Source organism: Musca autumnalis, unplaced genomic scaffold, assembly GCF_047663935.1.
Source record: "Musca autumnalis isolate F117 unplaced genomic scaffold, ASM4766393v1 scaffold_3, whole genome shotgun sequence".
NCBI lineage: Eukaryota > Metazoa > Arthropoda > Insecta > Diptera > Muscidae > Musca > Musca autumnalis.
In genome coordinates, this window is record NW_027411866.1 from 152,541,063 (window position 1) to 152,568,816 (window position 27,754).

Genomic DNA, 27,754 nt, shown 5'->3' on the forward strand with positions numbered 1-27,754 from the left:
AGGTACAGTTATATGGTACGTGGACTTTAAAAACACTTTTGGGTAGAATACAAAATCCCAAATTACAAGGGCAAATTGCGACAATTCGCGTTATATGGGCTATACCAAAACGTAGACATACATATATAAAATATTTCAAATTAAATATTTGACAATATTTCAAATAAACAAAACCTGTTGTATTTGTTATTAGTCATTTGAAGTTATAAGCAAACCGGCATCAGAGTTGCTTTTTTATAATTTCATGAACCTGCCCAACCTCTAATAATTAAACCATGGGCGCCATCTATATTTCAATAGTAATGAATTGTATTGTGTCTGAAGTAAAGGAACTCTTTTCGAGTAAAAAGTGGTAAAACTTGAAGATTCTTGAACGTAAAGGAACAGAGCTTAAATAAGTGGCAAAGGTTAAAACAGGTTGTCAATGAAGTGTGTTTATGTGTACATGATAATGCATCTGCATCAAAGCAAAACATGATTGCAACTTGCAAGGACATGCGAACAATTTATATAAATTCTTATAAGAACAAGTAAGAAAGTATCAGTCAGCTGAGCCGACAGAGATATACCCTCAGCCACGTACCCGAAGAAAAAAAGTTAACACAATACTTCTGTAGGTTTTTTAGCTGTTGGGAAAATTTTCCAGGATGGAAAGGGCCGCAAAAAACTACATGTTGCAACAAAATTCAGAATGATCCAAGACGAGTGCATTTTTTAGGAGTGATCCGATGTAGTACATATTCGGACCTAATACAAATCTGTAGGAAATATTTTTTTTCTTTATTAGTCTATGGATATTTTCCTTACAGACTATATAATTAAATATGTTGTACCTTATTTTCTGAATTTAAATATATTACAATTTTACTTTTCAATTTGCAAAGTTTGAGCTAAATAGATTTCTCTCTTAAAGGGTTATTTTACACATTAGCCAGTTTAGGTGGTGCCGGTAGGATTTTCTGCACCTTTTTGGGTCATTATCTCGGGAAGTATGGACTTTCCCACGAAAAAAAAAATTACAACGTCGTAACAGGGGCCGCAAGTGCAACCTGCTGCGTCACAAATTAATAAGATCAGAGAGGAGTTTTTAAACTATACTTTTTCCAAATTTTGTGTGGGTGGTACTCAAATGAGTGGACCGATATAGTCCATATTAGAACTCGATCTATGCCTGAAAGTAATATTACCAATACCAAAGTTTGGCTCAATTCGGTTAATCCCTCCTAGAGTTATCATGCCCACAATGTTGGCGAAAAATTTTGAACATTTGTGGGGGGGGGGGGGGGGGGTACCGGAAGGAGTGGACCGATATGGTCTATCTTCGAATTTAAACTAAGTTTGGACAAAATATTGAAAGACCCAACATTTTAACCAAATATGTTGATCCGTTCGAGAGTTATCGTGCACTCCAACTACGACACATGGTATTATATGGGTTGTTTGCAGTTTTCGTGCTGATTTCCGAGGATATATGGACTTGCTCCTGAAAAAAATTATATCGTCGTAATGGGGGTAGTGAATACAAGTGGCTGCAACAAAAATCTAAGCGATTCGAGAGCAGGCCTTAAACTGCACTTAAGCAAAATTTTGTGTAGGAGGTACCCGAAAGAGTGAACCAATAGGGTCCATATTGGAACCTCATCTATGTCTGGTAGAAATGTCACGATGTGCAAAGTATGGACTAATTCGGTTACTCCGTTCAAGAGTTATCGTGCGGACAATTTTTCCGAACATTTTTGAACTTTTGTGGGGGAGGTACCTGAAGGAGTGGACCAATATGGCCCATCTTCGAACTTAAATCGAATCTGGACAAAATATTTCGATACACAAAATTTGAACCGAATCGATTGATCCGTTCGAGAGTTATCGTGCGCACCAGCCAGACAGACGGACAGACAGACAGACGGACATTGCTAGATCGACTCAAAATTGTCGGAAACGGATATCGTACAAACATACTTGGGGTCTAAAACCATTATTTCGATGAAGCACATTTTTGGCCGTGTCAAAGTGTAAATATCCTCTTTAGCCTAAAGGCTGAGGGTATAAAAACTATGCAGAGCAGTAAGGTGAATGCAGCACAACTTGAACGTAAGTTTATAGTTTTCTTTTTATTTGTGAAAACCATGGTTTAATTATTAGAGGTTGGGCAGGTTCATGAAATTATAAAAAAGCAACTCTGATGCCGGTTTGCTTATAACTTCAAATGACTAATAACAAATACAACAGGTTTTGTTTATTTGAAATATTGTCAAATATTTAATTTGAAATATTTTATATATGTATGTCTACGTTTTGGTATAGCCCATATAACGCGAATTGTCGCAATTTGCCCTTGTAATTTGGGATTTTGTATTCTACCCAAAAGTGTTTTTAAAGTCCACGTACCATATAACTGTACCTGCAGATTTTAGTTCAGAAAACTAGACGGTGGAGGATATAAAACCTTCTCCAGGCCCAATGGACACTGAGCTCACCTTGGTGCAACCTTGCGAGCTACCGTTAACATCTGTTAAGGGTAGTGAGCTAACATGTTTACTCATAATAATGTTAAAAACTTGAGTTGGACATTGGGCTAACTCAAGATCGTACTATAGAAAAAAAAGAAACAGAAAACAATCCCCTCTTAAGTTGACGATCTCGCTAATGGTTTATGGATCATAAACAGCGAATCTATAATTGCAATGTGAAGTTTACGCTTTGGCAGATGTACTTGAAAAATACGAGCCCGATTTTAATGTCATACAGGAAATACGATGGATTGGGGAAGGCGTCACAACAACATATGTATAAAGGTGGCGCTCTGTATTATAGCTGCCATGACACAAAGCATTAGTTTGGTTGCGGATTTGTATTTGTCAGATGTAAAAGGGTCTGGTATCCAGCTCCACACTAGTGATTGAAAGACTTGCTACAATTCGTATAGAAGCAACATTTTTCAGCATCAGTTTTATTTGTGCTTATACTTCCACAGAACACTAGGAACAGACCAAAGATATACATATTTTATAAGCGCTCAGAAGATTATTGATTATTGTCCTGCCCATGACATTACATTTATTTTATGCGATTTTAATGCCGAAATTGGAAAGGAGAATAACTTTGGCCCAACAGTCCGAAAATTCAGTCTTCCCAGTGGAACTTCTGACAAAGGAATCTGGTTGACTTCGACAAAAAACATGGTAGTTAGTAGTACCAGATTTAAGCATCTCGACATTCATCGTTCCGAGGAGCTAACATGGACTCGGACCACCATCTTGTTGCAGCAACGGTACGTACTACGTATCCGATTAAACGTTGCAAATAAAGTACCAAGAGACACAACGCGGAAGTTGGACATCGGTAAGCTGCAATCACAACACATAGCCACAGCATATTCCACTCATCTGGCCCAATTGTTTTATGAATGTACACGTCGACTATGTTGAAGTCATTTCTGTTTTCAAAATTGTAAATTTTTTATATTTATTTTTGTTCGTATCCAATTTGATTTTGAATAGATTTATTTTGTCAAAACTGTTTTGACACAATAGGAGGACCTCAGGAAAAAATTGTAATCAGATGTTTGCTGTGTCCTACCTTTTAATGATTGTACCATGGATGGCGCCTAAACCATTGACAACTTAACCTTTCATTGGACATCGGTATTTGGTCTGTTCCTTTACTTTTAAAAATGGTAAAAGTGGTGAATTCCTCTCATATAAATTGTGTGCTTTTTAAAGTAAAGGAACGCTTTACAGGTTAAAAATGGTAAGAAATGGTAACCTCAGGTACGTAAAGGAACAGAGCAATTATTTGTCACATTCGTGACACATGAGTCTGGTCAGATCTATATAATAATTTATTTCTCTGTTCCTTTACTTTTGAAAATGGTAAAACCGGCAAAAATAGTAAAAGTTGTAAACTGTTCCCATATAAATTGTATGGTATCTGAAGTAAAGGAACGCTTTTCGAGTAAAAAGTGGTAAAACTTGAAGAGTCTTTCACGTAAAGTAACAGAGCTTAAGCTGAAAACACATCCAACGTTTAGGTAAAGTTTTGTGTCGTTTTGGGGGTTTTTACACTGTTGGGCATGATGCCGAAAAATTCAAATTCATTTGTCTGTTGTTGTTTTTTCTCTCAGCGCCCAACACAAAACTTTACTCAAACGTTGGATGTGTTTTCATTTTCGTTTTCTTTACCTATTTCCTTCATTTTTGCATGGTAGAATAAGAAAAGGTAGCAGCAATACACAGCTGACTGAACTGGGTTGTAACGTTAGTGTCAAATTTCATATGACATTTTATACGTTTATTTCTATTTCGATGTACATTAGGGACATATATTTTTTGAGAAAAAAATATATCATTCGGAAAAAAACCATTTCCCAGAAAGACTTCTTCATATCAATGATATGTAACCTCCCCCAAGTTCGAACGATAAGCCGCGCAGTAAATCCCCGCTTGTAGAGGCGATACAACGTTTGTTAATATGTGAGGTATTTTGTTAAAATTTAAAGAAATAAAGCCCTAATAAACATGTGCTTCTTTGATTTCTAAAACAAAACATTGAAACAGCTTCTCCTTTTTCTATGAATTTCCAGCGACCCCAAACTTTTCTGCAAGAATACTTTCTGCGCGAATTTATGCATTTAGTGGGATGATGTGGAAACATAAAAATTGAAAATGTAACGAATTTTCATTCATGTTTTCCAAAATATTCAACCAAATGTGAAAAATTATTAGTTTTTTAAATTCCAATAATTTATAGACATTTCCTTGTTTTGTTTACAAATACAACTGGCAGTAACGTTACAAACAAAAACAAATTCCTTTGTGGTTGTTGTTCGAGTTGTATTTGTTGTAGTATTAACTTTACCTTGTATTTGTTCTACCATGCATTTTTTGGTAAAATTGTTTTCTTCTAACAATTAATTTCTCAACTGCATACGAAAATACATGGCCGAATGGAGCGCTCCCTAATGGGGTTTCTACATGGTATGTATCATGGCAGAACTACCAGGTAGTGGTATCACACCAGCTGATCGAATATGAAAAGTCAAATCTCTTTATAAAAAAATTATTTTTGTTGTAATTTCCCCAACAACATAAAGAAAGTTTTGACATAACATATTCAAAATTTTACGATGCCACTACCTGGGTAATTGTGCCATGGTATGTATTTTAGATATTTGTGCATACCACTTGTCACTTTTTACAAAATCTGAATTTTGTACACATGGTGCGAATCATACAGAAATGTCAAAGTGTTATGGTCATACATATGTATATTTATACCCTATACCACAATGTGGAAAAGGGTATTATAAGTTTGTTTTGGTAAAAATTCATGTAACACCGCGAAATATTCGTCGGAGACCCCCAATGTGGTATACCAATCTTCATATCTCGACGAGATAAAGCGATTTTGAGATGTGTGTCCGTCCGTCCGTCCGTCCGTCTGTCCATTATAAATTGTAAACACGCTCCAGGCCGCAATTATGGACCAATCGTCACGAAATTTTGTATGGAGGTCGGGTTCAGACCAGAATAGATCCCTTTTCTTATTGGTGATGATCGTGAAATATTTAGCGGGTGAAATGGACCAAAAACATAATATTTATCCAATTTTCTAGCGGCTCTGTAGGTCTCAATAATAGTCCGATCAACGCGTAATTTTAAACAATGTAGGAGTATATCACAAAGGAGCAGCTTGCAATTTGAGATGGCGATCGGATAATATTTAGGGAGTTAAATGGACCAAAACTTTTGTGTGAAAATTGTGAAAATTTTTAATATACAGCTTATATCTTAATTCCTGGAAGTGACATTCGGGACAAGTGAGATTTCAATTGATGCCAATTATGTTGGTGTGCATGATTAGATAAAAGAGTTACAGCCTAATATATTCCGTTATTTGTTTGTAGTGTAATAATAAACTCGCTAGAAGTCGCAATTATACATCAATAGTCACGAAATTTTGCACCGGGTAAGAGTATAGGTCGATAAAGATGCCTACAATTTTGAATGATGATCTGATATTCTTTAGCGGGTGAAATTGACCATTACTTTGTATAAAAAATATAAAAATTTTATTTTTGGTCGATATTTTAATTTCATGAGGACATATATATTTCGCAAAGTAGCCTACATATGGGAAAAAACTACTGACCTTTCCTCTGATGTAAATTGCAATAAAGTGTTTGCTAGATAACGGGCCTACTGCTTAATATATAATGGGTTCTGTGTAGAGAACCACATTTTTATCCCATGCTACATATTGTCTCTCCAAAAGTTTATCTAACACCACGAAATATTCGTCCTAGACCCCTTATTTGGTATGTCAAAATTCATATCTCGACGAGATAAGGCGATTTAGCGATGTGTGTCCGTCCATTAAAAATTGTAAACAAGTTTAAGGTCGCAATTATGGACCGATTGTAACAAATTTTTTAAGGAGGTTGGTTGATTAGTTTTTGGTGATGATCGTGAAATGTTCAGGGGATGAAATGGACCAAAAACAAAATTTTAACACATTTGGTAGCGGCTCTGTAGGTCAAAATAATAACCCGCAAAATTTTAAACAAAGTTTGAGTTTATGATGAAGAAGAAGCGTACAAACCAACGTGAAGATCAGATAATACTTAGCGGGTTAAATGGTTTGAAACTTTTGTGTGAAATTGGTAAAAATTTCAATAACGTGTTGCGGGATGGCAGCTAAGGCTGATGAATGCACACGATAAGATTGTTGAAGCAAATTGAGCATCTTGGAAAGCTTATAAACGATGCCGGCTGGCAGGATAGTATCATATGGGGAGTTCTAGTTGTATATAAAAATATCGATCACTCCACGTTAACAACCCCTTTATGACAAATTCCAATGGGAGTTTGATGATTTGGCTGTCCACATATTCAAGGCAGGTCCAAGTCAGATGAAGAGCCCCTCAGTAAAATTTCCACCGAAATGAATGTTCGTGCTAAAATAAATAAAATAAATGGCATTAATACAACATATGCGTAATCGAATAATAATGTTTACAAACCATGTCCATGTTACATTGTATTCTATTGTGAATGACCGGCCGCAATGCAAAACAATAGAACACACAGACGTACACACTCCACATTAATCAAATTTGCTTTCCCACTTACGATGGTGCTGATACTTGTGAACAAATTCTTCTTCTTGAGACTTGCTGTTTCTGGGGTATCGTGGTCCACACGGTTTTTGTAGTATTTTTCTCTGATTTTTCCTCAGAAGTATTGTTTTTCCTCGGTAAAGGGCTAAAGTAATGTTGACGTTGATTTATTTATCGTTGATAGGGATCTATTGTCCGTAATACATCAACAGCTGTCAATATATAGCTGTCACCGGGTCGGTACTAAAAAGTACAGGGTAGTCATGTTCCATCCCTGAATGATAGCGTATGGCCGACTGGCAGAAAAAAATAACAAATTAAATGTATGAAAAAAATAACAAAAACTAGTTAGAGGAAAAGGGCAAACTGTAGGTTTTCACTAATACTAATGATTTAGGGAATTTTTGGAAGAAAGTGCAATCAGGGAAAGTCTGCATATAAAAGAGAAATGCGATGGGAAAACGTCCAGAACATTTTTATATATTCCGGTGTGGACGAGTTTCGTGTAACAATTTAAAGAGACAATTAACAATTGTTCAAGCTTAAGAAGTTTTCCTTGTGATTAGATAAGGTGCAAGAAAAAGAAAAGTGAGTTTGTGATGAGAAAAGTGTTTGATAATAGGACTGAATAACAAAAATATGTTAACGTTCTATTTAACAGGAAAATTTCTTGCACAGTGATAGCGAGTGATAACCATAAGCGAGCAGTTGGTGAAGATTGTCGTCATCAGCGTATTACCATTGACAGCTTTAAAGTGGAAATAATAGCTAAGTACAACAGCCTTAAGGTAGGACTGAACACATTAATTCTTTGTAATCGTGGAACGAGTATAATTGGATCGGCAAGTGATTGGCTTTATATTATTTTAATCTATAAGATTCAAATTTTTGAGAATATACGTCCGCCGGAAAACGCAAAGCGACTAGCCAATCGCTGCCGATTAAAATTTTTATGGAAACACCCTGTATCAGCCAAAGCTCTGTTCTAAATACCAGCTGCTGAGTACTTGTAGCTGCGCCAAACACCTAGCCACGACAGTTCTAGCAGTTGAAACTAGCAGTGTTATACGCTGTAGGATAGTTGTATGCCAGTAAGCTTTTTTCATCAGAAATTGGTATAAACTATAATAAACGACTAAAGTGGCATAATTAAAGATTAATGATCACCAAATTGAAGTCGTCAGTTAGGCGCATGTGGAAAATCGGTGATTTACGATAAAACCATCAGATAGTTTTTCTTAATTTTTTTGTTTGCGTTATTATACTTACTTGACATTATCTTTTGTTAATAATTAATTTTATATTATTTTGTATACTTTACTTAATTTTTTTTGATTCTCATAAACGACTTTTTTTTGAATCATTCGTTATAATAGACTTGTAAAGGACTTTACAACCGTAGTGATAGGGGTAGGATTATAATAGCTTATGGGACTGAAGCGTCCTAGTCAACAGGTATAGACCTCTAACTGAGCTCAATTAGGGATTGAACTATGACGTATAGTAATCGGGGTCGGAAATTTGGACCCATAACCCTATCTCGACAGAGTGTAGGTTCTATTCGTTGAGTTACAGAGTAACGTAAATTTACCTTTATATTGATCGAAATGACTAGCTAAATATATGTTTTTTTTTGTGTTCTCTTATATAATATTTATGTTTTTTTTATCAATAAAATTATGTTATAAGTAAACGTGAATTAAGATGAATATGGAGTAGTGTTATTAATTTGGGAGGGAAAAAGGTTGTAAGAGGGAGGTAAGGGAAAAGGAGTTTGTGGGGTTCATGTAAATAGTAGAAATGGATTCGTGGACCAAGGATGGGAGGGCTGTGTGAGGGTCTGACCACCAAGGGCCCAAGTTCCACATAATGTTCTCCGTGTTGTATTTTGTGTAGTGTCTTTGTGTATCAAATAATGAAAGTTCTTGTTAGACCCAGAATTAGTTTGGCGGGTTGAGAACCCCCTGGGACCGATAGCTAGTCCGATGGCCAATCTAAAACCTAGCGCGGTCATAACAGAAATGGCGCCCAAGAATAAAAGAGTACTTCGAAGGTCATATAGAATATGATTTAGGAGTGAGTTCGAGTAAGTGCAGTATCAACTAGGCACTTGGAAATAGCCAGAAATTTAGATGTAATAGCCCAATGACAAATTTAGATCGAAGTTAAATACACCTAACTGATATTGCAGCCAGTTTCATTTCAATGAAGACTGCTAAATGTGCAATATTAGATATAGATGCTTTGACGTAAGACTAGATTTAGATAATAAAGGGTCAGTGCAATACCTAGTTCGCGTAGTGTAACTAAGTGTTTTTTGTAATCGACCTGTGACCTGTTTTCTTTTTGTAATGTTAGTGTCTGGGAATATCTATTAGTTAGAATTGGAGGTGAGCGGAAGTGATATCCATTGTGGTTAGAGAACCGCAAGACTGAGTATCCCGCGCGAAATACCACGATAGCTTCGTTTGTAGGAAGATGCAAACAGTATGCCGTGGAATCCAAATAACATATTAGATGTTCCTTAAATGTGTTGTTGATGTGTCTATCTAGAACATTATGATGGAAAGGAACACCGTTAGTATAGGAAAAATTAGATGAGAATAATAGTGTTAATATGGAAAACTCTCACCGTTGTCCCGACCGATATGGATAGACAGCGATGTTGGTATGGTTTCGCAACGATGGGAGTTGGAAATATTAAAAACATTACTCCTAAAATTTCCCTCTGAAAAGACAACCAAAATAACCTCCCATAAGATAGAAAGAATTTAAGTTGAAAAGAACGGAAAATCTTGCGAATTTTAATCAAAATAACTATATACTAAATACATTGACAGAATATAGCGTGAATTTATAGTAATACATAGCTTGCCCAGTAATACGCCTAAGAATAGTCCACATAAGAATAAACTTCGAAAACAGTGCATTTTCTTCCCAAAATCAGTTATTTTTCTGCGTAGCGTCAACGCATAAAACAAACCAAGGCTGGTAGTTCTTGTTACTGGTATGATCACTAGATCCAAGACAGCTACGAAAAGAATTTGGCCTCCAGCGTTTGATGAAAATCCAGGACATCATAGTATTGAAAATAAGAAGATAAAGATGTCCACATCCGGATCTAATGCAAATGACAAAAATCCACAAATTAGGGACCTGTCAGGCACCATCATGAACCGCCCAATACAGGAAATCGGTAACAACCAAACCCAGTCAGCACAAGTAGGCAATGAAGCGGGGACTGAACGCTTTTCGACCCCGTCGAGTAGAAGTCTACCCAGTGAAAAGAACCTTGAGGAGAAAGTGAAGAATATGATTAGTAGTGAGGTCGAAGATATAAGAAAAACTTTAAATACCTTAGTCCAATCTATTCAAACGTTGACCATGAACGTTCCAAACGTAAATACCCATAGAGGCTCAGAAGAACAACCGGCAGCGTTAGTTGAAGCATCGGGAGGGAATCACCAGTCGACAGAAACGATGTCCAACAGTAGCCATTGCACTCGATCGGCTATAAACGAGCCAATCCGAATCAGAGTGGATAAATTTGGTATTAATTATGACTCGAATCCCCTGAAGCTCACAGTCGAGGAGTTCATCTTTCGTCTGGAAAGTTTGCAGGCACAATACGAGATACCATGGGAAGAGATAGTTAGAGATTTTAGGGTATTGATATCGGGCCCAGTTTTGGAGTGGTTTTGGCAGTGCCAGAAGATTCGATCCTTCTCGAGCTGGATACAATTAAAGGATGCCCTCCTATGCCGATATCAGTCAACAAAAAATCCGTTCGAGGCCATGCGAGATTTAGTGGAGCGCAAACAGATGGCTAACGAATCCGTAGATGCGTATTTCCATGTCATGGGTCAACTTCGATCTCGTCTATTACATCCTGTAACGGATCAAGACATGATTAGCATAATCAAAGTAAATGTTAAAGATAATATTAAAACGGTTGTTTACCCAATGACGATCGCGACCGTGGAAAAGCTGAGGATAGAATGCAAGGAAGCAGAAAAGAATTTTCCGAGACGCGATCCAAGGCCTGCATTATCTCATCCGCGACCAGGTAGACAGGTGAACGAACTAGATTTTGATAGCTATGATTACGATGAACCAAATCCACAACTAGAGCCCTCTGAGAGTGTGTCTGCGGTGCGATTGAACACTCAAAGTAAAATAGTAGTTTGTTGGAACTGCCGTACTGCTGGTCATGTTTTTATGGATTGCCCATCGACCGAAAGAAAGGTCTTTTGTTACAGATGCGGCAAGCCGAACACTACTTGTCCCAAGTGCCCCAACTGCAAATCGGGAAACCCGAAGAGGGGCGTGGAGAATGCGGGGGAATCACGCCCGACAGACAACCCCGAGATATAGGGCAAATTCAAATCATTCCGAGGCTTGGTTCTGAAAAGAAAGACCAAATTAAAATGGATACTGATCTCCATATTAATAACCATTATGCTAGGTTGAGGCATCATATTCCATTGGAGGAAAGAGAGAAGAATTATAATCAAGTAAGAGAGAGGATATTTGGCACAGGTGAGCAGGAGAGTCGAAAAACAAAACGCATTCTAAAAATACGGCAAAAAACGGCCGAACAAAGAAAGATAAAACGATTTTTGGTGGATGCAATTGTTAGAGCGGATATGAACAATCCGGACCCCCGTCTATATGCCCAAATTCTGCTGAAAGGAAAGAGTATAAAGGGGTTGCTAGACAGTGGAGCTTCCGTGAGTCTTCTAGGTAAAGGATGTAGGGAGTTAGTGGAAGATCTAGAAATTGTTGTGAAGCCCGTATGCCATAATATATCGACTGCTAGTGGCCAAAGGTTCAGAATTGTGGGGAGGGTAGAGGTCATAATCGAATATGAATCCAACCAAGAGGAAATGACTCTGTACTTATGCCCCGATTTGGAGCAAACCCTCTATTTGGGCATTGACTTCTGGAGGAAGTTCAATATTGCTCCCGAATTGTTAGGCGTCAGTGAAATCAATGTAGAGAGAATAGTCGAGGAATATAAGAACGATGCCGAAAATCACAGACTAAAGCCGCATATATTGAATGAAGAGCAACAGCGTAGATTGGATGAAGTGATAGAGGAATTTGATACCTTTGAGAAAAAGGGGTTGGGGCGGACACCGCTCGAAAAGCATACTATAAAATTATTGGAGGGTGCTGAGCCAGTGAAGGATAGGCACTATCCTATGTCTCCCGCGGTACAACAGATTACGTATGACGAGATAGACAAAATGCTTAAATTGAAGGTGATCGAAGAAAGCGAAAGCCCGTGGAGCAATCGCACCACGGTAGTCAGGAAACCGGGTAAAAACCGCTTCTGCCTGGACGCGAGGAAGCTGAATAAGCTTACGGAGAAGGATGCATATCCTCTCCAAAATATCGACGGCATACTTAGTCGAATCGACGAAACTTTTTATATAAGTAGCGTCGATTTGAAATTCGCGTTCTGGCAGATAGAACTTGAAGAGGAAAGCAAAAAATATACGGCTTTCACGGTACCGGGACGACCCTTGTACCAATTTCGAGTCATGCCCTTCGGGCTATGTAATGCGGCTCAGCGGTTGTGCCGCTTAATGGACAAGGTCGTCCCCGCCAGACTGAAAGAAAACGTATTCGTCTATTTGGACGACTTATTAGTCATATCAAGCGATTTCGATCAACACCTCAATTTGCTAAAAGAAGTTGCCCAATGTTTGAGAAACGCGAATTTGACAATAGGTTTAAAAAAATCGCAGTTTTGCTTTAGGGAATTAAAGTACCTAGGTTTCATAATTGGGGGTGGGATGCTCAAAACAGACCCCGAAAAAGTAGAGGCGATTAGAAAAATAGCTGTCCCAAGAAATCCAAGGGAAGTGCGGAGCTTTTTGGGTACCGCAGGATGGTATCGGCGCTTCATAAGGGATTTCGCCACCATCTCTGCACCCTTAACGGATACCCTGAAGAAATCCAAAAAGTTTAAGATGACTGAAGAAGCTATTACCGCTTTTGATAGACTGAAGAAAGCTTTGACCACGGCTCCGGTATTGCGCCATGCCGACTTTGGTAAAAGATTTTATATCCAATGCGATGCTTCCGATTATGGAATCGGAGCAGTACTATTTCAGCTCAATGACCAGGGGGACGAGCACCCCATAGCCTTTTATTCTCAAAAACTCAACTCAAGCCAGAGAAACTACAGTGTCACTGAGAAAGAGTGCCTTGCGGCTGTTATGGCAGTGAAAAAATTCCGTCCATATGTAGAACTAATGGATTTCACTGTCATAACAGACCATGCAAGTTTACAGTGGCTGATGAGTTTAAAGGATCTGAGTGGGCGTCTCGCCCGCTGGTCATTGCAGCTCCAATCGTACAGTTTCCAAATCGAGCATCGCAAGGGCAGAGAAAATGTGGTGGCGGATACATTATCCAGGTTACCAACGGTCGAGGAACTGGATCTAAATCAAGTATTCGACTTCGAAACTAATGAATTCGAAAGCCCTGAATACGAAGCTCTCAAGAAGAATATAGAATTCAATCAAGATCGGCTTCCAGATATAAAAATTAAAGATGGCATGATATTTAAACGCATGAGGTCTGATGAAAACGAAATGTTAGGCGAATATGAATGGAGACTGTGGGTACCAGATTCACTGACCCATATTCTTATTGAAAAGGCCCATGATGCCCCCACAGCAGCTCATGGTGGAATGTCTAAAACCTTGAGCCGCCTAAGGCAACAATTCTATTGGCCAAACATGACGTCACAGGTCAGACAATACGTCGGCAAGTGCACAACGTGTAAAGAAACAAAGAGTGTGAATTATAAAACACAACCAACGATAGGCAATGAAGTGAAGACAGAGCGGCCCTTTCAAAAACTCTACGTTGATTTTTTGGGGAAATACCCCCGCTCAAAGAGTGGCAACGCGTACATATTCATCGTAGTAGATCATTTTTCCAAATTTGTTTTTTTAAAATGCATGAAAGAAGCCACGGCCTGTAATGTCGTGAAATTTCTTGTGGAGGAGATATTTCGAAAGTTTGGAGTCCCTGAAACTGTGCACAGCGACAATGGTGCACAGTTCAACTCCAAACAGTTTAAGGACATGATAGAGGCATATAATATAAAACATATGCAAACAGCACCATATTCACCACAAGCTAACGCGTCAGAACGGGTTAACCAATCCGTTCTGGCTGCAATCAGAGCCTACATGCAGAATGATCACAGGGATTGGGATCTATACATGTCGGAAATAGAGTGTGCGCTTCGGACCTCGGTACATGTGGCTACAGGCGTGACACCCTTCTTTGCCTTATTTGGCTACCACATGTACTCGAGCGGGTCCGATTACAACTTGGCAAGGAAGCTACAATCTCTAACAGAACACGAAATACTTAATCTTGATAGAAATGATCGTCTGTTACTCATACGAGAAAAGATAAAAGAGAATATGCATAAAGCCTACGAGGTCAGTGCCAGGCGCTATAATGCAAGAGCCCGAGTGACCAAATTTGTCCCCGGCCAAGAAGTATTCCGTAGGAACTATATGCTTAGTGATTTTCAAAAGAACTTCAATGCCAAGTTCGCAAGAAAGTTCACAAAAGTTCGAATAAGCAAGCCCGTCGGAAATAATATGTATGAGGTCGAGGACCTCCAAGGCCGACCCTTAGGTGTAGCGCACTCAAAGGATCTTAAAATGTGATTAATTCTGTGATAAGCCTTTTGGCAGTAACCCGACTGTGATACCAAAGTAACTACGTGCAATATAGGATAAGTGCTTGTTGTGAATGTCCTATGTGTGTAGTTATAAGTTCTACATTGATAAACTTACCATCATATCAACTTACCATCACAGTCACTGCCATATAATTAAATTACGCATGCCACCTCGTGGATACATAGTGATGAGTAATCCCAAAACAACACTAAAAGAAGAACCAAAGTAAATGATCTAATATATATACCTAGTACGAATATACTTCCCTAAAACTTAGTTAACATAGGCCCGGCTAATGAGACGTCAGGGTGTGGGAGTTCCCCACGTTGGGTTTCACGAATCAAGCGTCATCAATTCGTATCCAACCCTCCGCACACCGCCTATTTCATCACAGGTTCGAAATAGTCGGAGTTTTGTTGCGGGATGGCAGCTAAGGCTGATGAATGCACACGATAAGATTGTTGAAGCAAATTGAGCATCTTGGAAAGCTTATAAACGATGCCGGCTGGCAGGATAGTATCATATGGGGAGTTCTAGTTGTATATAAAAATATCGATCACTCCACGTTAACAACCCCTTTATGACAAATTCCAATGGGAGTTTGATGATTTGGCTGTCCACATATTCAAGGCAGGTCCAAGTCAGATGAAGAGCCCCTCAGTAAAATTTCCACCGAAATGAATGTTCGTGCTAAAATAAATAAAATAAATGGCATTAATACAACATATGCGTAATCGAATAATAATGTTTACAAACCATGTCCATGTTACATTGTATTCTATTGTGAATGACCGGCCGCAATGCAAAACAATAGAACACACAGACGTACACACTCCACATTAATCAAATTTGCTTTCCCACTTACGATGGTGCTGATACTTGTGAACAAATTCTTCTTCTTGAGACTTGCTGTTTCTGGGGTATCGTGGTCCACACGGTTTTTGTAGTATTTTTCTCTGATTTTTCCTCAGAAGTATTGTTTTTCCTCGGTAAAGGGCTAAAGTAATGTTGACGTTGATTTATTTATCGTTGATAGGGATCTATTGTCCGTAATACATCAACAGCTGTCAATATATAGCTGTCACCGGGTCGGTACTAAAAAGTACAGGGTAGTCATGTTCCATCCCTGAATGATAGCGTATGGCCGACTGGCAGAAAAAAATAACAAATTAAATGTATGAAAAAAATAACAAAAACTAGTTAGAGGAAAAGGGCAAACTGTAGGTTTTCACTAATACTAATGATTTAGGGAATTTTTGGAAGAAAGTGCAATCAGGGAAAGTCTGCATATAAAAGAGAAATGCGATGGGAAAACGTCCAGAACATTTTTATATATTCCGGTGTGGACGAGTTTCGTGTAACAATTTAAAGAGACAATTAACAATTGTTCAAGCTTAAGAAGTTTTCCTTGTGATTAGATAAGGTGCAAGAAAAAGAAAAGTGAGTTTGTGATGAGAAAAGTGTTTGATAATAGGACTGAATAACAAAAATATGTTAACGTTCTATTTAACAGGAAAATTTCTTGCACAGTGATAGCGAGTGATAACCATAAGCGAGCAGTTGGTGAAGATTGTCGTCATCAGCGTATTACCATTGACAGCTTTAAAGTGGAAATAATAGCTAAGTACAACAGCCTTAAGGTAGGACTGAACACATTAATTCTTTGTAATCGTGGAACGAGTATAATTGGATCGGCAAGTGATTGGCTTTATATTATTTTAATCTATAACTAGGCGTTTACACAAGACAGACTGTCTGCAAATACAACTCTGATTTACTAACACATACATATATTTGTCGTTTGTCTCCCAGCTGTCCATCATTTTTTCACAGACAGTAGGTTTAACAAATGTTTGACATGTTTTGTAAAAATGTGTGAGATAATAATTGAAATGTGTTGAAAACAACAGAATATGAAGAAAAACAAAATATGTGAAGGGAAAATAAAAGAAATCGATGATTTTCATTCATAATTTTACAACTGTTTTTGCAATTGTCTGGACGCCTACGTCACACAGGCAAGTTTTGGATTTTTGACAATCAATACATGTACTCAACTGTCCTGTCATGTGTAAACGCAGGGTAAGATTCAAATTTTTGAGAATATACGTCCGCCGGAAAACGCAAAGCGACTAGCCAATCGCTGCCGATTAAAATTTTTATGGAAACACCCTGTATCAGCCAAAGCTCTGTTCTAAATACCAGCTGCTGAGTACTTGTAGCTGCGCCAAACACCTAGCCACGACAGTTCTAGCAGTTGAAACTAGCAGTGTTATACGCTGTAGGATAGTTGTATGCCAGTAAGCTTTTTTCATCAGAAATTGGTATAAACTATAATAAACGACTAAAGTGGCATAATTAAAGATTAATGATCACCAAATTGAAGTCGTCAGTTAGGCGCATGTGGAAAATCGGTGATTTACGATAAAACCATCAGATAGTTTTTCTTAATTTTTTTGTTTGCGTTATTATACTTACTTGACATTATCTTTTGTTAATAATTAATTTTATATTATTTTGTATACTTTACTTAATTTTTTTTGATTCTCATAAACGACTTTTTTTTGAATCATTCGTTATAATAGACTTGTAAAGGACTTTACAACCGTAGTGATAGGGGTAGGATTATAATAGCTTATGGGACTGAAGCGTCCTAGTCAACAGGTATAGACCTCTAACTGAGCTCAATTAGGGATTGAACTGTGACGTATAGTAATCGGGGTCGGAAATTTGGACCCATAACCCTATCTCGACAGAGTGTAGGTTCTATTCGTTGAGTTACAGAGTAACGTAAATTTACCTTTATATTGATCGAAATGACTAGCTAAATATATGTTTTTTTTTGTGTTCTCTTATATAATATTTATGTTTTTTTTATCAATAAAATTATGTTATAAGTAAACGTGAATTAAGATGAATATGGAGTAGTGTTATTAATTTGGGAGGGAAAAAGGTTGTAAGAGGGAGGTAAGGGAAAAGGAGTTTGTGGGGTTCATGTAAATAGTAGAAATGGATTCGTGGACCAAGGATGGGAGGGCTGTGTGAGGGTCTGACCACCAAGGGCCCAAGTTCCACATAATGTTCTCCGTGTTGTATTTTGTGTAGTGTCTTTGTGTATCAAATAATGAAAGTTCTTGTTAGACCCAGAATTAGGTTGGCGGGTTGAGAACCCCCTGGGACCGATAGCTAGTCGGATGGCCAATCTAAAACCTAGCGCGGTCATAACAAACGTAGCGGTTAAACAACGGAAGTAGTAGTACTACATAAGTGGGTTTCATTACATTTTAGTTTGTGTGAACAAAATTTTCCTTTCCTGCTACAAAAATGCCTTTGTCATGCTAGATAACTTTTAGGTTTTGGTCATAAGTATTATACATTACATCTCTGATATTTGATAATTAAATTTTCACAATCATTGAAAAGAAGTTCCGTGGAGAGCGATTGTCCAGGGATAGTGGTATAGGGTATCCCATGGTCGGCTCCGTCCGACTATAGACTTTTCTTACTTGTTTTCGAATAGAACGCGCTCTATTCTCGTCTGTACAAACAAAGGCAAACAGCTGTTTTGTTTGTACGCGATATAAATAAAGAAAACAACAGAAAACTAATGAAATAAAATTTTTGTTGTGCAGAAAGAATTACATATTGGGGAAAAAAGTGGCAGTTGCTATGCATGAATATGTAAAAAACATTTCGTGTAGAAACCCCATAAATGAACAATTTACATATGAGTTGCCACATCATCATTTTGATAGATGAAAATTTTCATTGTGGTCACACTAAGGGGTAGTTTACACTATATGTAAATGTCATACGACATGAAATTTTCCATCATTATATAGTCGCTAACATTTGCAATATTGGGGATTTTCCTTACGCCATTTACTTTGTGCGTCCACACCAGCAAAATTGTAGTAAAATTACGTCTCCACATTGCCTGCGTGGGTAGATATGGAATGTTTTTATTTTGTGTCATATGACATTGATAGATAGTGTAAAATACCTCTAAGTGTACAACATTCACAGGTAGCAAATTTGACATTTCATATAACATTCATAGATAGTGTAAACATCCCTTTAGTAAATACGGACATGTGCCTATGCAGCATGGTACAATAATACAGGTAGCATTATCATGCCAGCTGATGGTAACATAATGTGTCAATTGCATTGAATTGATGTCAAATTTTGACATCTTATGTTGCCAACAATTGCCGATGCGGCTACCTGTGTATTTGTACCATGCTATGCAGTTCTGGAATAGACCAATTGTGTTTCCAGTAGGCCTATTCTGTAACTTTTATCGATTGGAAAGTTGTTAAAATTTGTTTTGTTTTTGTAACAAATACAAAACAAACAAATGAAATTGTTGTAAAATAAACAATGAGTAAAGTTAAAAAGTTACAGAATAGGCCTACAGCTTTACCCCTTTGCCATTAAAAACACTGGAACACAATGAAGGTATTCTTCATACAAAGCCGTATTTACACAATGTCATCATGTTTGGCAACACTATCAACATGTTGAAAATGCAAATTGACAACAGCAAAAATATAGCTAGCTAGCGCCAAATAACGTTTGTTTACATTTTTCAGTCGAAGGTGTAATTGGAAGTTTTATTTTCGCGAAAAAATATTGAAAACAAAACAAGTAAAGAAGTATGACGAAAAAGTGAAAGAATTGGAAGTGATATTTGTTTCATCACAACAACCTAGACTTGATCAATCAAGACAGATTTATTCAAATGATCTTCTTGTATCAAGTTATGGTATATCGGTTTACCGACAGTTATCCATAAAATTATGAAAAATTTGCTTTGGTTTATCAGAGCCGGGTTTTGTACCCGGACTTTCGGGTCCAATAACCGGGTAACCGGGTCCGTCCCACAAGAAAATTATACATTCCCGTCATCAGCGCGCGCAACAATATCTACACCTGGAAAAAATTTCAAAAAAACGGAGAGTTTTCACTAAACTAGAGTTGTTCCAGAAAATTTCGGGCATGATTTCAGGTTTTATAATTCGTTACACCAGCTCACGTCCACAAAAATTCCGTCTGAATTGTTGCAATTGTGCGCAACGTTAACGATCTCTTTTGCTAACATCATCGTTACAGTGCTATGAAATGTCTTTAGTTCAGCGTAAGGAAATTTTGGACAGTTTGATGTCCATATGTCAGAAAGCATCACTCACTGATATTTAGGACCAAACTGCGTTCTTAATTCTACGCAAGACAAGATAACGATACCTAAGCATTCATATATCAATATACATACATGACAAAAATTAATGCAATGCTTACTTCCTAAGTTGAAAAATCCTAAATAATAGAATCAATAAAATATAACCATACCTAATGAGGAGGTGTTTTCGAAATTACTTCGAAAATCCAATTTCAGAATGTGGTAAGTATATTCGTGTTATAATTCTAGTAAACATCATCATATATTATTGATAATCTTATGTAATTTTAGAGAAACTGGAAACATCCATAAACTTGCTAATTAAACATTTTAAATCGGAAAAGGTTACAGGAACTGAGTAATTCGCATTGAGGGAAACTTCGACAGTTTCCGTCATATATTCTGAATTTTAACGGTGAGTACATTGGTATTCTGTTTGCTTACCACTTTTACGTATAGATAGAAAACATTTTCCTTTTTCCAATTTTCAATTTAATTTATTTATTACAGTAACCTAGCCCATAGGGCCTTGAGCGGTTCCAAAAAACATCTAAACATTAACTACTCGCAGTTTGCTTATATCTAACAATATTTCTTTGTTTATTAAAAATAAGGAAATTTGTGATTTTTACAGGGTGTTATACCCCGTTTATATATAACCGGATTTAACAAACCGACTGGGTTTTAAATGTCAATTCCATTGCTTATATTTCAAACAAATGCTTATAAAGAAGGTTAACCCTACAAAAAGCTCTAATATAAACAGCATATTATCCATAAATTTCTAAACTTTTATTATTTAGTATAGATTACATTTTACCACGGGTACACCTAGAAATACAGATTACGTCAATATATACAAATTTTATGTTTAAAGTCCATATGTATTTCTCAACAAGTAGATTTTGAAAGTTCAGCTTAAAAACTTGCTGTTTTGGACTCATGTACATCTGAAGTACAAATCTTCGACATTAGTCGAAGCGACCCCCGACTCTTTTGAGATTTTTAGCACAGTTGGGTCTAAACGCATAGGATAAACAGTTTCAGAGACGCTTTCTCAGAGCTTCAAACTATTTCGGTGTTTTGTATGCTCGCAATTCTAAAAATAGTTTTTATTGGAACAAACGCTGTTCTTAGGCATGGCCTTTAATCTTTAAATCCTCTACAGATATCTTTGAAGAAGATATATAGAGAGGTTGCACACTGTGCTGGTGGCGAGGACAGGATGCTGATCGATAATTGGATAGCTATCCTATATCTTGTTTACTTGCCACGTGGCTTCAACAACGATACCACCCAACCCATTTTCAAATGTGCCGAACGTTGAGGGTGGCTATTGATAGATTGAGGATTTTAGGCCGGGCCGTCCGGATCTAATGGTCGCCCTGTTACTCCCATATTGCTCGACAATTTGTCAATAAAAAATATCTCATGAGATCAACCAACAAACACATCGTCCTATTTCCAGGGTTCAGTAGTTACTAGCCGTTGTCCACAATTTGTTGGTTCTGACTCCAAATGTCGCAATACTTCAAATTATGTGTCCACTTTTTCGCGTTATCTTCATAGTCAAAGTTGTTGACTTGCTGTCAGTTCTTTTACTATGGTATCTTAAAGTTGTTTTGACGAAACAAACAAGTAGTCTTGAAATCTGATATCTTAAAGTTGAAGTACAATCTTTTTACGAAGTTAATGACTTATATTTGCTCCGTTCTGTTATTCGGAAGGTATGTATGTGACAAGCGGCTACAGCATTGGCATTGCCCTTGAAAATCCATTCTGATATCGGAGATCTCTGCAGCATTGATTGGTAAACTCTCTAAAATTAGGCCAGTTGGATTTCTTATAGTTGACACGCAGAGGTGGTACATTTGTTGTTGTTGTAGAAATGCAAATATGTTCGTTCGTGCTTTATTTTTTCAGTTATCAGGTACTGGTTCCTCTGTATCCAGACTCAAGAATTCTGCAACCTGGACTGGTTGCGTCCATAAAGAATAAGGAGACAGGTGAGTGGGGTTAGCTGGGCAGCTAAACTAATGCAGTGTGTCGTGAGGTCCCAATCCACATGCTGGGCATGTGTTGGGTATCGTGACGTCAATGCGGGCCCAATTCAAATTGAGGCGGCTGCATCAACCGAATCTTAAAACCACTCGTGTTTGCTTGGCAGCTGGCGTTCTTCTGCTGTGACATGATCAGTGTGAATGATATCCACTTGTATTTGGATTTGGAACAAGGTCCTTAAGTCCCTAGCCGGCAGCACTTGGGGTGCCAACTTTTGTTTATGTTTTTAGTCATAAATTTGCGATTTTTGTCGGTAACAGCAAAAATGAGTTACAGAATCCCACTACAGATAAAGAAACCTTGTTGACCACATAGAACGCTATAGGTCGGTCTGTGGTAAGCTATGCGGCGCCAGTCTGGTCCCCGAGATTATGTGATACGAATTGGAAAAAGATTCAAACTTGCCAGAATGTCGCCCTGAGAACAGCAACAGGGTGCCTCCTCAAATTTTCAGTGGACCATCTACATGAGAAGGCAAAGATTCTTCCAGTAAAAAATACAATGAGATGCTTTCGTTGCTAGAGTAGTTTTGGCTCAACTACGCTCGGGATATTGCAGTCGCCTAAATTCTTATTTGGCGGAAATCGATCGCGCCGTGCAAGACATCTGCCCAGTATGTGGCATGGGCCCGCACGACACAAAACACCTTTTCAACCGCCCAGCCAAACCTACTCATCTAACTCCAGTGGACCTGTGGTTACATCTTATCGAAACAACCACTTTCCTGGAACTGGAGATAGACCCAGAGCCCGATTGAACAGCAGAACGAACATACAAACATAATAACAAACACTGTCCTCAGGGCGGTATTCTGGCAGGTTTGAATCTTCTTCCAATGCATAGTGCTAACCTTTGCAGACCACGCTGTCGCCGCATAGCTTAACACAGACCGGCCTATTTCATTGTTGGTAGTCAACAAGGTATCTTTGTCTGCTCCCCAAGTGCTGCCTGCCAGCACCTTGTTCCTACTTCTGATCTTATCGCAAATAGCTGTGGCTTGCGCGGACGACTTAAACATGCTTTGGAACGTTACACAAACTATTTTGGGGTAGTTAATGGTCGGAATCAGTGCACCATCGACCAACATGTTCAGTGGGAGCCTCATTTCAGCCGTCCATGTGGTGAATAGTGTGGCAGTGGATTTAGCGGCGGATATTTTCGTATTCCTCAGATGGAAGAACTGCACTAGGTCAGCTATGTAGACATTTAAACTATCACATATGTCATCGGCCAGCTCTGTATCCCTCTGGTCATTACCTAGGACGGAATGCAAAAGCTCGTGATGAGCATTGAAGTCCCCTAGTACCCCTAAAAGCGAACTAATATCGGTCATATAACGCCGGACACAGCTATTCATCATTAAGCAGATCTACCTCGGCAGTACCACACTTTACTGCTACCCCCTTACATTCCATGCATGGGTCACTAGAGACAAGCTCAAGCGCGATAGATCTGTACTGGACAGACTGGTGTATTAGGAAAGCAAGTCCTCCTCTTCGGCTTCTTGTGCGAACCTTCCGCAAAACGTTGTAACCGTCGTAGCTTGCGTTGTGATGAGCTTTGTTTCCTGGATCGCGGCGACCATGATGTTTTTCCGACTCATAAAGTCCCCAAATTCACTGGCCTTATTGCGAAGACCGTTGCAATTGAATTGCAGGAATGATCGATTTACGGGCCGTTGAACAACAATTTGCAGTGTTAGATGCTGTGTTTGTTGTTGCTGGGGAGACTGCGGAGGCGTTATACATCTCACCATTGTTGACATGTGCTAGATGCGGATCTGGCAAACGGAACAGATCCATGCTCGCCAGGGGTTTATCTCTAACCCGGCACGGACCAAAAGAGCTCGGAGCAGGCATTCTGGGATAAATTGCCGCTCCCATGGTGAAAAAATACACTAACACAAACACATAATTGTTGAGGTGACAGTCCGCTGCATAGAACCGGCCGCCGTGGGATTGAGAGGTGGTACAGTGGGAGGGTCTACTGATGAAGGAGTCAATTTCACACACACCCCAGCTTCCATCATTCTTTTCATATGTGGAGTTTAGCTCAATTTGTTATAGTAATTGGAAATGATTGATAACGTTATTATAACCGAACCGAAGTTCTAACCGGACGGAATATGATTGGCTGAGAAAATGTTGATTTATTGCATATTTAGCCATGATGGTCCACGGTTTCAAGGAATTCGCTATTAACAATCGATTGACGTTGGACACGACAGATGGCATGTTAATGCTGTTCTCATAGTTGTCGATTCAAGTTGATGCAGTATTCGAAATAAGGAGTTGGAACGAAATTATTCTTTTTGTAAAAAAACTTATTCACTTTATGCGATTGTGACCGACTAGTTCTGTTTGGCCTTTATCCCTTTAATCTCAATTCTGGCCATACTGTAACAACAGTAGGGTCCTATGACAGCAAAGACAATAATATTCCATGTTTTTCTTTTTTTCAGATAAGTGCCAATGTTGCTGTTTATCGACAAGTTAATTTTCCAATACATACAATTATTAAGAATTGATAATGAAGTACATAATTGAAATCAAAGGTAGTCAGTCATTTGTATAAATAGGTAATCTCTGTGGAGTAATCTATATTAAATCCTCCTCAACCTTTTAAAAGTTTAAAATAGGACTATTTATTATTTTAAATATTTTGTTATCGCTTCTTTAAAAATAAAGTGTTAGCTATAGGCAACATTTATGAGCGTTTTATAAATTTCAATGACATCACTGTGGCCCATTAGCTCAGTTGGTTAGAGCGTCGTGCTAATAACGCGAAGGTCGCGGGTTCGATCCCCTCATGGGCCAAATATAATTTTACTCTTTAAAATCTTAGAGGAATCCTATATTATCCTGTAAAAAGATGCCGATGCCCATGAGAGCGATGTCATGTTTAGGAGTTGACAATCTCATAGAAAAAAACACTGACCCCCTTGTGTGGACGAAATTAGCAAACGATTTAAGAAACATGACCTGCAAATCTGCAACAGGGATATCCAGCATTTTTGCAGAGAAGGAAAATATACCGTCTTCAGAAAGTGCTATAAATCGGAAACTGCGTCACAACTACACTTAAAGGTACATTGGCTATGGGTTTCTTGTTAGACGAAGGATGAAAGGGTAGCGACAATTCGGATAAAAAAATTTCAACGATAAGATCGTATAAAAAGAACATGAATTTTAACTAATTAACCAAATCGTAGGTTGTAGTTGATGGAAAGCACTCGACGATTCGAGGAGGAAACAGCGGTTCGCCGAATAAAAATATTTGTACCATATCAATGCGCCTTTTGACCTGGCAAAGTTAAAATCTTTTAAATCTTCGGTCAGTGGGAGAAATTCTTAAAAAAGTAAATTACTAAATTGAGTCCGGGAGAAAAATGCGAAAGGACCAAGACCTTAACTATCCAACCAAGTCTGGATGAGGATAAAGGTTTTAGGCAACGATGGTATTATACGATCAAAAATATGCCCCATCGAAATAATATTTTGGACTCCAAATATTTATGGACAAAAATCCGATTAAGGCGATTTAACTCTGTTCTTTCATTTTTGGCTGTCTAAAACTCCCGAACGGATGAACCGATTTGGTCGAAACATTTCACCTTGTGTCCTTGTAGATTAAGTTCAAGGATGGACCATATCGATTCACTTCTTTGGGTACCTCTTCCAACCTACTGTTTTTTATACCCTCAACCTTTAGGTTAAGAGCGTATTTACACTTTGATACGACCAAAAATGTGCCTCATCGAAATAATGGTTTTAGACCCCAAGTATGTTTGTACGATATCCGTTTCAGACAATTTTGAGTCGATCTAGCAATGTCCGTCCGTCTGGCTGGTGCACACGATAACTCTCGAACGCATCAATCAATTCGGTTTAAATTTTGGGTATCGAAATATTTTGTACAGATTTGATTTAAGTTCGAAGATGGGCCATATAGGTCCACTCCTTCAGGTACCTCCCCCAAAAATGTTCAAAAATTGTCGCAAAACGCAAAACGCACGATAAATCTCGAAGGGAGTAAACGAATTGAACCAAACTTTGCATATGGTAATACTACCTCTAGGCATACATCAGGTTCGAATATGGATTATACCGGTCCACTCCTTCAGGTACCTACCACACAAAATTTGAAATAAGTGCAGTTTAGTGACACCTCACGAATCGTTATGAATTTTTTTAACAGGATGTTTGTGCGGCCCCGTTACGTCATTGTAATTTTTTTCGAGGGCAAGTCCATAGTTCCCGACATAATGGCGCATAACCTCAAAAAAAAAAAACGCTGCACTATGTGGCGAGTTCAAATAAACGGTGGCCAAATATAAAATGAGTTGGCGTTGGCAGATGAATTTTGGTATAAATACTTATAGTTCACTGACAATGTCGAGAGCAAAAAATTGCGAAGGTCGGTTCACGTTTTGGGATAGATTTTACATATGTTTCACGCCCAAATACGCCGAAATTTTGCATTGAGGGTTCCCAATGGACCAAAAAACTTTTCTTATAAAAATTATGTACATGTCCAATGCCCAATAGAACGGTATCGCCCGATTTTCGGTATTTTCAAGGTTTTAGCGACATTAAACAGCCAATGTAGCTGATATTTGGTATTTAGTCTTCGCTAGGTCTTGCGAAATATTATTACATAGAATTGTTGGTATTGGTTCACGTTTTGATATAACCCCTGTGGAACGGTACCGCCCAATTTTCGGGTTTTTAAGTTTTATTTATTTATTTATTTATTTATCTATATATATAAAAGAGTAGTGAGGTGAGTGACTGACTGATTGACTGACTGATTCATCAGCGCCCAGACGAATCCGCTGAAGCTAGAAAGTTGAAATTTTGGGTGTAGGTTGCTGTTGGTGTGTAGGGGTGAGATAAGGCTGGGTTTTTGGAAATTCGACCTAGAAGTGTACGAAAAGTACTAAAAGGTACTAAATATGGTACCCTTTGTATTAGGCAAACGGTAAGAGCTAGAATTCTGAAATTTGGAGTGAGGGTAACTGATGGAGAGCTAGAAAGATGTACAAAAGGGTTTTTGGAAATTCGAACTACAAGGGTACGAAAAGTACTAAATGGTACTAAATTTAGTACAATTTGGATTTATGTGAACGGGTAGAGCTGCAATCCTGAAATTTGAAATTAGGGTAACTTGTGGAGAGTAACAAGAAAGGTTTTTGGAAATTCGAACTATAAGTGCACGAATAGTACTAAATGGTACTAAATTTAGTACAATTTGGATTTGGGTGAACGGATAGAGCTGGAATCCTGAAATTTGAAATGGGAGTTACTAATGAAGAGTAACAAAGAAAGGTTTTTGGAAATTCTACCTATTAATGTACGAAAAGTACTAAATGGTACTCAATTTAGTACTATTTGGATTTAGGTGAACGGATAGAGCTGGAATCTTGAAATTTGGAATGAGGGTCACTGAGAAGAGAAGCGATAAAAGGTTTTTGGAAATTCGAACTATAAGGGTACGAAAAGTACTAAATGGTACTAAATTTAGTACAATTTAGATTTCGATGAACGGATTGAGCTGGAATCCTGCAATTTTGAATGAGGGCCACTGATGGAGAGTAACAAAGAAAAGTTTTTGGAAATTCGAACTGTATGTGCACGAAAAGTACTAAATTTAGTACAATTTGGATTTGGGTGAATA

General features: G+C 38.1%; 2 long non-coding RNA genes and 1 other non-coding gene across 3 annotated transcripts; 1 reads left to right on the forward strand and 2 right to left on the reverse strand.

Annotated features, from left to right (window-relative positions):
• Window positions 1–4,252: 4,252 nt before the first annotated feature.
• Window positions 4,253–7,304, reverse strand: LOC141397949 (uncharacterized). The gene is made up of 2 exons (XR_012411572.1): window positions 7,022–7,304; window positions 4,253–6,955 (listed from the first exon to the last, which is right to left on the reverse strand). It is a non-coding gene; the product is annotated as an uncharacterized lncRNA (long non-coding RNA).
• Window positions 7,305–9,887: 2,583 nt separating this feature from the next.
• Window positions 9,888–15,901, reverse strand: LOC141396449 (uncharacterized). The gene is made up of 5 exons (XR_012411162.1): window positions 15,592–15,901; window positions 14,966–15,525; window positions 11,078–11,521; window positions 10,474–11,006; window positions 9,888–10,408 (listed from the first exon to the last, which is right to left on the reverse strand). It is a non-coding gene; the product is annotated as an uncharacterized lncRNA (long non-coding RNA).
• An 8,919-nt stretch (window positions 15,902–24,820) lies between these two features.
• TRNAI-AAU (transfer RNA isoleucine (anticodon AAU)) lies at window positions 24,821–24,894 on the forward strand. The gene has a single exon. It is a non-coding gene; the product is annotated as a tRNA-Ile (tRNA).
• The last annotated feature ends 2,860 nt before the right edge of the window (window positions 24,895–27,754 follow it).